The following is an 8,526-nucleotide window of genomic DNA, read 5'->3' as shown; positions in this document are numbered from 1 at the left end:
TATACTTAGCATGCATCACACATTGCTTTCTTGCATTAGTGGCCTTTTCTTGTTTGTGTCTCCAGTCTCCCTAACTGAATTTAAGGCCTCTTAGGTCTAGGGGATCATATAATGTATTATCCAAATTGGGACACTTTTGAGACTAAAAAGAGATGTTGTTAATAATTATAGTTCAGTCCAGGCATGAACCTGAACTGTTCAAGCAAATTATAATGTGTGGCCACTCTTTTAAGGTTAGAAGCCATTATTTACTGTTTCTTTCTTATCACTCACAGGACCTAGTGTAATTCTTGTGTAAGCAGACATTAAAGTCTTAAAAATAAATACCTTAGTGAGGCAGCAAAGAATTTCTTCTAAAACAGCTGTGAAATAGATGGAAGATGGGGACAGGACCCTGTGGGTAGGAGATTTAATGGCCCAATACAGGAGGTAACCACAGAGCAGAAGCCTTTGAATAATCAGAGAAAGACTGTTCACAGGAGAAACCAGCCTAGAATTTATATTTTTAACACCAAAATGCACCTTCATTGCAAGAATAGAGAAGGGAAAGTGTTTTTAAGGGCCATTTTTGTAGAATGTGTTCTTGTTTCAGAAGCATCACACTTCCTAAGCATCACATGAATGTCCACATCAGCCTGAGGAGGAGGAAATAAGAACAGAATCAGAGAAAAATAAAGACCCTCAACCAAGACACTATGAGTACTCTGCAGTTCCCTTTATTGATAAAAACTTCATATTGTCTAGCGTGGTCCAGCCAAGGATGAGAACAAAATAGATCTTCCTCAATGGAGAATGAAATCTGAACCACAGGTTCTCTACCCTAGGGTATATTTCATATATTCTCAACATTTTGGATAACTCTCATCATTGCTCTCGAAAGTGACATAGAGTCGTCCAGTGGTTAAGAATCCACCTTGAAATGTGAGGGGCATGGGTTTGATTCCTTGTTGGGGAACTAAGATCCCACATGCCGTGGAGCAACTAACCCACACACTGCAGCTTCTGAACCCTCACACTGTAGAGCCCACACAACCCAGAGCCCACGCACCACAACTAGAGAGTCTGTGTCCCGCAAGTAAAGATCCTTAGTTAAGAAAACTAAGCAACACTGGCATTATGGCATCAGCCATCAGATTGAAAACATGGTTCTAGCAAAGATTCTAGTAAGGTAATGCTCAAAATTCTATGCAGGTCAGGAAGCAACAGTTAGAACTGGACATGGAACAACAGACTGGTTCCAAATAGGAAAAGGAGTACGTCAAGGCTGTATATTGTCACCCTGCTTATTTAACTTATATGCAGAGTACATATTGAGAAATGCTGGGCTGTAAGAAGCACAAGCTAGAATCAAGATTTCTGGGAGAAATATCAATAACCTCAGATATGCAGATGACACCAGCCTTATGGCAGAAAGTGAAGAGGAACTAAAAAGCCTCTTGATGAAGGTGAAAGAGGAGAGTGAAAAAGTTGGCTTAAAGCTCAACATTCAGAAAACGAAGATCATGGCATCTGGTCCCATCACTTCATGGGAAATGGATGGAGAAACAGTGGAAACAGTGTCAGACTTTATTTTGGGGGGCTCCAAAATCATTGCAGATGGTGATTGCAGCCATGAAATTGAAAGATGCTTACTCCTTGGAAGGAAAGTTATGACCAACCTAGACAGCATATTAAAGAGCAAAGACATTACTTTGCCAACAAAGGTCCGTCTAGTCAAGGCTATGGTTTTTCCAGTGGTCATGTATGGATATGAGAGTTGGACTGTGAAGAAAGCTGAGTGCTGAAGAATTGATGCTTTTGAACTGTGGTGTTGGAGAAGACTCTTGGGAGTCCCTTGGACTGTAAGGAGATTCCAACCAGTCCATTCTGAAGGAGATCAGCCCTGGGATTGCTTTGGAAGGAATGATGCTAAAGCTGAAATTCTAGTACTTTGGCCACCTCATGCAAAGAGTTGACTCATTGGAAAAGATGCTGGGAGGGATTGGGGGCAGGAGGAGAAGGGGACAACAGAGGATGAGATGGCTGGATGACATCACTAACTCAATGGACGTGAGTCTGAGTGAACTCCGGGAGTTGGTGATGGACAGGGAGGCCTGGCGTGCTGCGATTCATGGGGTCGCAAAGAGTTGGACACGATTGAGTGACTGAACTGAACTGAACTGAGCAAAGATTCATCCCAACGCACACTGGACATTAGAAATATGATGTGGGGGGAAAACAGGCTTTTGAGGCAAGCCACCTCCATATATTCTACCTCTTTCTCTTTTCTTCAAATAATAACCCATCTAAAAATTAGGGACAATAATAGTACCTCTGTCTGCAGAGCCTTTGGGATCGTGAAATGAGATAATACATGTGGAAGTGTTATAAACTCCAGATCTCTTTAAAGATACACATTCTCTTTTTCATTGCCTGTTTGAATCGACTCTTTGAATTCCATCTCTCTCAAGTAGCCTAAGGCTAGGCCACCAAAACGCAAACATACAGTTACAAGGTTTAAAAAAAAAAATCAGCAAAACAACTGGTTGTTACGTGATCCTTGACAACAGTTGGACAGACTTCTCCTCCAAATTAAATGAAGTGTTTTGGCAGCCGGTAAATGTAGCCTAATATATAGCAAGGGAAGAGAGCTATTTTCCTTAGGGAGAGTGTAATTTTAACAGAAGTTCAACTTACACATTTTAAGATCTGTATTTTGAATGTCTCTGTTAAATGCAAAATGAATATAATTAGTTATGAGATATCTTGCCCTTGGCTACAGTATGCATTCAGCCACAGCATAATATCATTCACAAGCTATTCATACTCTGCGGTATATTTCAGGACTTCCTGTGCTGTAGTCTCTTAAAGCAAATACTGTATCTAGTTTCAGAACCTAACAGTTGTTTCTTCAGAATGGTTAGGAGTGGGTGCCACACATCTGGGGACTTCAAATAGTCTAGCCAGACATATAAATTCCTATGAACAGGATCTACATCTTTTCATGCATGGGTCCGTGACATGTAAACAAAACCCGGGACAGTGAAATAAATGTGTATAGAATAAATAACAGAAGAGGCAGACCTCTGATGAAATATTCCAGAGATGTCATGTCCAGAAAATGATCATTTTGAGCCATTTTAGAGCCCCACGCTACCTGGAACCTCCATTTTCCCTCTGTCTATCCTCCAGAAGCGGAGAAGGCAATGGCACCCCACTCCGGTACTCTTGCCTGGAAAATCCCATAGACAGAGGAGCCTGGTAGGCTGCAGTCCATGGGGTCGCTAAGAGTCGGGCACGACTGAGCGACTTCACTTTCACTTTTCACTTTCATGCATTGGAGAAGGAAATGGCAACCCATTCCAGTGTTCTTGCCTGGAGAATCCCAGGGACGGGGGAACCTGGTGGGCTTCCGTCTATGGGGTCGCACAGAGTCGGACACGACTGAAGCGACTTAGCAGCAGCAGCAGCATCCTCCAGAAGTGGTCACTGTGATTACTGAATGGTGACGGTGCCGTTGTCAGTGGACATGCCCTTTCTGGAATCTCCTAATTCTGTGACAATTATCTCAGTGGATAAAATACAAAGTTCTGCAAGGTCACTAAAGAAAGAGTGAGCATGCGGCCCAGGATGAGCACGTGGCCCACAGCCTTCGTCAACAGAGAGCTGTTTTTTAATAATTCGTGTTATCTAGTATGTTCATACATTGAAAACCAAAAAGAAGTTGTGCTTCCTCTTATGCGGTTTTCCTGAGTTCTTCTGCAACCTGAAAGAGCTAACTTAAGGAAAAGTGAAGAACAGGGTGTACACGATTTCTTCTGTTTGTGAAGCCTAACACAGGAAATAATGTCTGTTTCTAGAATATGGAGAGAGGTTCACAGCCCAGTGACAAGATCTGCAGCTTGATAGTGATTTCGATCAGGCCTGTAGTGCCATTGGTCTTGAGCTAACTAAAGATAGGGATGGGCTTACTTGATTTTCCGTCTAACACTTTGCATTTCTCTAAAGCACATCTGCAAACAGTGAGTGCTCAATAAATGGTGACTAGTTGTGTGTGTGTGTTTTAACTCGTTTTAAAGGGCTAAGGAAAAAAAATTTCTTAACTTGTTTCTTAACCAGTTAAATAGTAGGTTGAAAAAAAGAGAGAGAATGAGTTTCAGTTAATTGTACATCTTTCCTGAGTGAAAAATTATATGCCAAGTACTACACCCTGGAGGGGGTGTAAAAAATACAAGCAAAGTATAGCTCCTTTGCTACATGGCTCACAGCTTCATGGCTCACTGGAAACTCAAACAGAAAAAGATGTAAGGAGTAGCATTTCTACAAATATATTGCATTCATTAGCATTGGACATTATAAAACATGTTTTGCCATAACGGTGAAGAACCTATTGGATACCAAAAGTCCAAAATGAATCTGTTTGATATCATATACATGTAACAACAATTGATTTCCAATAACTGACTTCTCAAATTATCAACATCTTAATAGTCCCAGAGAAACTGTCCAGTTTAAATTGTTTCAATTTAATAAGTTGGTGAATGACTGAATTGTTTTTCAGTTTATGGTGGGGGTTTGTGGACATAGCCTATAAGAGCCCAACTCTATCTTCTTTAATAGTCCAAAATGATTATAGAGGTGTATATGTACATACACGAATGCATATATATATATATTTATATACATATGTTTACATATATATCTAAAACTCACATCTCATACATTCTCTCATTGTTAAACTGAGCACAGATCTATTGGTGGAGCCCAACTGTATCTTCTCTAATAGCTCAAAATGATTATACAGGTGTGTGTGTACATATATGAATGCATATATAGGTACAGTATGCTGCTGCCGCTGTTGCTGCTAAGTTGCTTCAGTCGTGTCCGACTCTGTGCGACCCCAGAGATGGCAGCTTACCAGGCTCCCCCGTCCCTGGGATTCTCCAGGCAAGAACACTGGAGTGGGTTGTCATTTCCTTTTCCAATGCATGAAAGCGAAAAGTGAAAGTGAAGTCGCTCAGTCGTGTCTGACTCCTAGCGACCCCATGGACTGCAGCCTACCAGGCTCCTCCATCCATGGGATTTTGCAGGCAAGAGTACTTGAGTGGGGTGCCTTTATACATATATAAATGTATATACATATGTGTGCACTTCCCAGGTGGCTCTAGTGGTATAGAACCTGCCTGCTAACACAAGAGATGTTACAGAGACGGGTTTGATCCCTGAGTCAGGAAGATCCCCTGGAGACAGGGCACAGAAACCCACTCCAGTATTCTTGCTTGGAGAATCCCATGGACAGAGGAGCCTGGCGGGCTGCAGTCCATTGGGTCGCACAAAGTCAAACACAACTGAAGTGACTTAGCATGCACATCTAAAACTTATACCATGTTTGTTCTCGCATTGTTAAACTGAGCACAGATCTATTAGTGAAGCTTTTCACTCAGACTACAATAGCCAGCTGTCTTTAGAAAGCGTTACTGAGTCTTTGCCATGCAGACCAGAAAAGGAATATTTGAAAGTGTAATGAGCCCGTAAGCACTCAGATATTCATTGCACATCATGATGATTACATCTGAGAATCTGTTCCTGCTTTATTCTATTTTTTTCTTAAGAAATAGTCTTATCTTTAGGAATGCGTGGAAGCAAAATGACTAGTTTCTAACAGACGGCATTAAAACTGTTGTGAGTACAAGGCAGAAACACAACAGTAAAATTGCAAACTGAGACGAGGAATCAAATCGGGGCAGAAAAGTGTAAGATTTGAGAATAAATTATGCATAGGACAAACTGGTAATCATTTTGAGAAGGAGACACAGATTTAAATAATCAAATTAAAAAAAAAAAGTGACTGGTAGAGACTGTCAAGTGTAGTGTTGAACAAGACAGACTCCACCTCCCATGCTGAGTTTGAATCTTCAACCTCCCTTCCACTTACAAATCATGAAACTTTGAACTAGAACTTAAGCTTTCTCAGTCTCTTTCCTCTCTCTGCTTTGCAAATAATACATATTTAGTGAAAACAATGGTTCATGACAGTGGTAACATTCATTGAGCACTTTACTATGTGTCAGGCACTATAGTAAGAATGTCACATGAATAAGTTAACTCTCGTATTAAGTCCAATGAGGCAAGTGCTATTACTGTTTTCCTATTTAACATATGAGAAAACTGAAGCTAGACTAGATTAGGTGACTTGCCCAAAGAGAGAAAGCTGAGATCTGAACCTGGCAGAATGATTCTAAAGCCTGTGGCTTAAGAACTATGATATCATATTGCAATATAAAGTGCTTATCATACCTTGGCACAGAGTAAGGGTTCAATAAAGTCCGTCAAAAGAGATACATTCAAAATTAACTGAGGAAGAAAACCAAATAACCTGCCAGAAGGAAACCGACTTGGCCCTGTATTCCAAATACGTGCTGTGGTATTATGTATGGAGATGTGAGATGATGCTGAAGTAGCTGACAGAGCCCAATTCAACATCAAACGATGAGCTTACTGGGAATAAGCTCAAATGAGCCTAAACTGTTCATCACAATCTCACGCTCGGTTAGTTGATACATCCTGTCCAAAGCATATGCATCCCCGCTTCCTTCCATTTCACATGTCTCCTTTCCTTCCATATCTATTATAATGGTGGCAACTTGGGTCTAATAACGTTCGTACTGGCTTGGCTGTAAGCCTTTATCTTTGCAGCTGATTCATAGTCACGCTGACCTCGTCCATTTGCGGCTAAAGTGAACACCTCATTAGAGCTGACCTTGAATCCAATTCAAACGGCAGAGATTTGGACACCCTGAAAAATCCCCTTCTCTGTCTTTCAGAAGTATTCAAAGAGTCAAACGCCACTGAGCGATTTCCCCTCACTCCTATTCTGCAAATCAGGGAATGAACCAAGCCTGCCTCCTCGTTCTTCTTGTCCCCTCTCCTGACACAAGCCAGGGGGTGCTTGCTCCACACAACCACCCTTGTTGGCCGCCACGGCCCTCAGGAAACCTATTACCCTAAATAATTGTCATATTCTCGTGCACTCAGTCACAGGGAAGAATTTTAATCTCCCTCTTCTCTCCCCTTGGAGAGGAGGTTGAGGTCATGGGACTGAAAGGGTCCTGTCTTGTCTCCCAACAAGAGGGGTCTGTGCAGCTGCTGCGTCCACAGCAGACGGAAGGCGTGTGGCAGCTGAGGCTATTCCAGCCACTTCCTGTGTCTGGCTTTGATTTCTTAGAGGGCAGATGCACATATTCCAGAGTCGCTCCCTGATTCAGCGGCGACCAGCAACAGCAACTGTGACCAGAAATCTGAAGCAACCCTTTTCTTTTCTGAAGCTCCTCCACTTTGTCCCAGATCCTCTCTTTTCTTATCTTCTTCCAGTCCTCTCTCTCCTTCCACTCAGAGCAGCATGTGGCTGAGTTCTAGCAGTAGTAGCCACTCAGTTGTGTGTGACTCTTTGCGACCTCATGAACTGTATAGCCCACCCGGCTCTTCCGTCCATGGGATTTCCCAGGCAAGCATACTGGAATGGGTCGCCATTTCCTTCTCCAGTGGCTGAGTTCGACTGAGCGCTAAGTAATCACTGGTCTTAATTATAAACAGTCTCAGCTGAGAGAAAGGATTTCATTAATGCTAGGAAAGCCAAGCCCAGGAAGCAAAATGGGTGTAGGTAGTAAGATGGAACCCAAACCAATTTCCCAATAAAGAACAGAAAAAACCTGTAACCAAGATTCAGTTCATCCTCCAAGTCATAGCTCTCTGTGACCTGACCCTTGCCTACTGTTCCAGCCCATTTTTCCCTTACATTTCCCTTCAAACTTTACACCACAACAACATTGTTGATCTTACCTCCAATATCCAGAGTCATTTCCTGCATCTGAGTCTTTGTGGAACTTCCCCTCTGCCTGAAACACCTCACTATCTTCCTGTGTGTGTGTGAGTCGCTTAGTCCGTGTCGCATTCTTTGTGATTTCAAGGACTGTAGCCCACCAGGCTCCTCTGTTAATGGGGTTTTCCAGGCAAGAATACTGGAGTGGGTTGCCATGTCCTTCTCCAGGGGATCTTCCCAACGCAGACATTGAACCTGGGTCTCCTACATTGCAGACAGACTCTTTACTGACTGAACCACAGGGAAGACCCACTGTCTTCCTGGAAATACCTGGTTTAACTTTTAAAACCTGGCATTGACACTGCTTTATCCACACCCATTGATTGATTTAATTGGCTTGGGTTGTGGCTTGAGCCTTGGGAGTTTTAAAGACTCTCCAGGTGATACTAATATGCACCAGTTTTGAGACTCACTGCTCTGCTGCTGCGGAGAAGGCAAAGGCACCCCACTCCAGTACTCTTGCCTGGAAAATCCTATGGATGGAGGAGGCTGGTAGGCTGCAGTCCATGGGGTCGCTAAGAGTCAGACATGACTGAGCGACTTCACTTTCACTTTTTACTTTCATGCATTGGAGAAGGAAATGGCAACCCACTCCAGTGTTCTTGCCTGGAGAATCCCAGGGATGGTGGAGCCTGGTGGGCTGCCGTCTCTTGGATCACACAGAGTTG

The 8,526-nt window shown here is 42.7% G+C and overlaps 1 long non-coding RNA gene across 1 annotated transcript; it reads right to left on the bottom strand.

The window, feature by feature from the left end:
• Positions 1-472: 472 nt before the first annotated feature.
• LOC123333330 lies at positions 473-8,265 on the bottom strand. Its single transcript, XR_006550644.2, has 2 exons — positions 7,819-8,265; positions 473-635 (listed from the first exon to the last, which is right to left on the bottom strand). It is a non-coding gene; the product is annotated as an uncharacterized LOC123333330 (long non-coding RNA).
• Positions 8,266-8,526: the final 261 nt, after the last annotated feature.

The sequence above is a fragment of the Bubalus bubalis genome, chromosome 4, assembly GCF_019923935.1.
Source record: "Bubalus bubalis isolate 160015118507 breed Murrah chromosome 4, NDDB_SH_1, whole genome shotgun sequence".
Taxonomy (NCBI): domain Eukaryota; kingdom Metazoa; phylum Chordata; class Mammalia; order Artiodactyla; family Bovidae; genus Bubalus; species Bubalus bubalis.
Note: the sequence above shows the minus strand (reverse complement) of the source record. Positions and strands in the feature narration are given on the sequence as shown.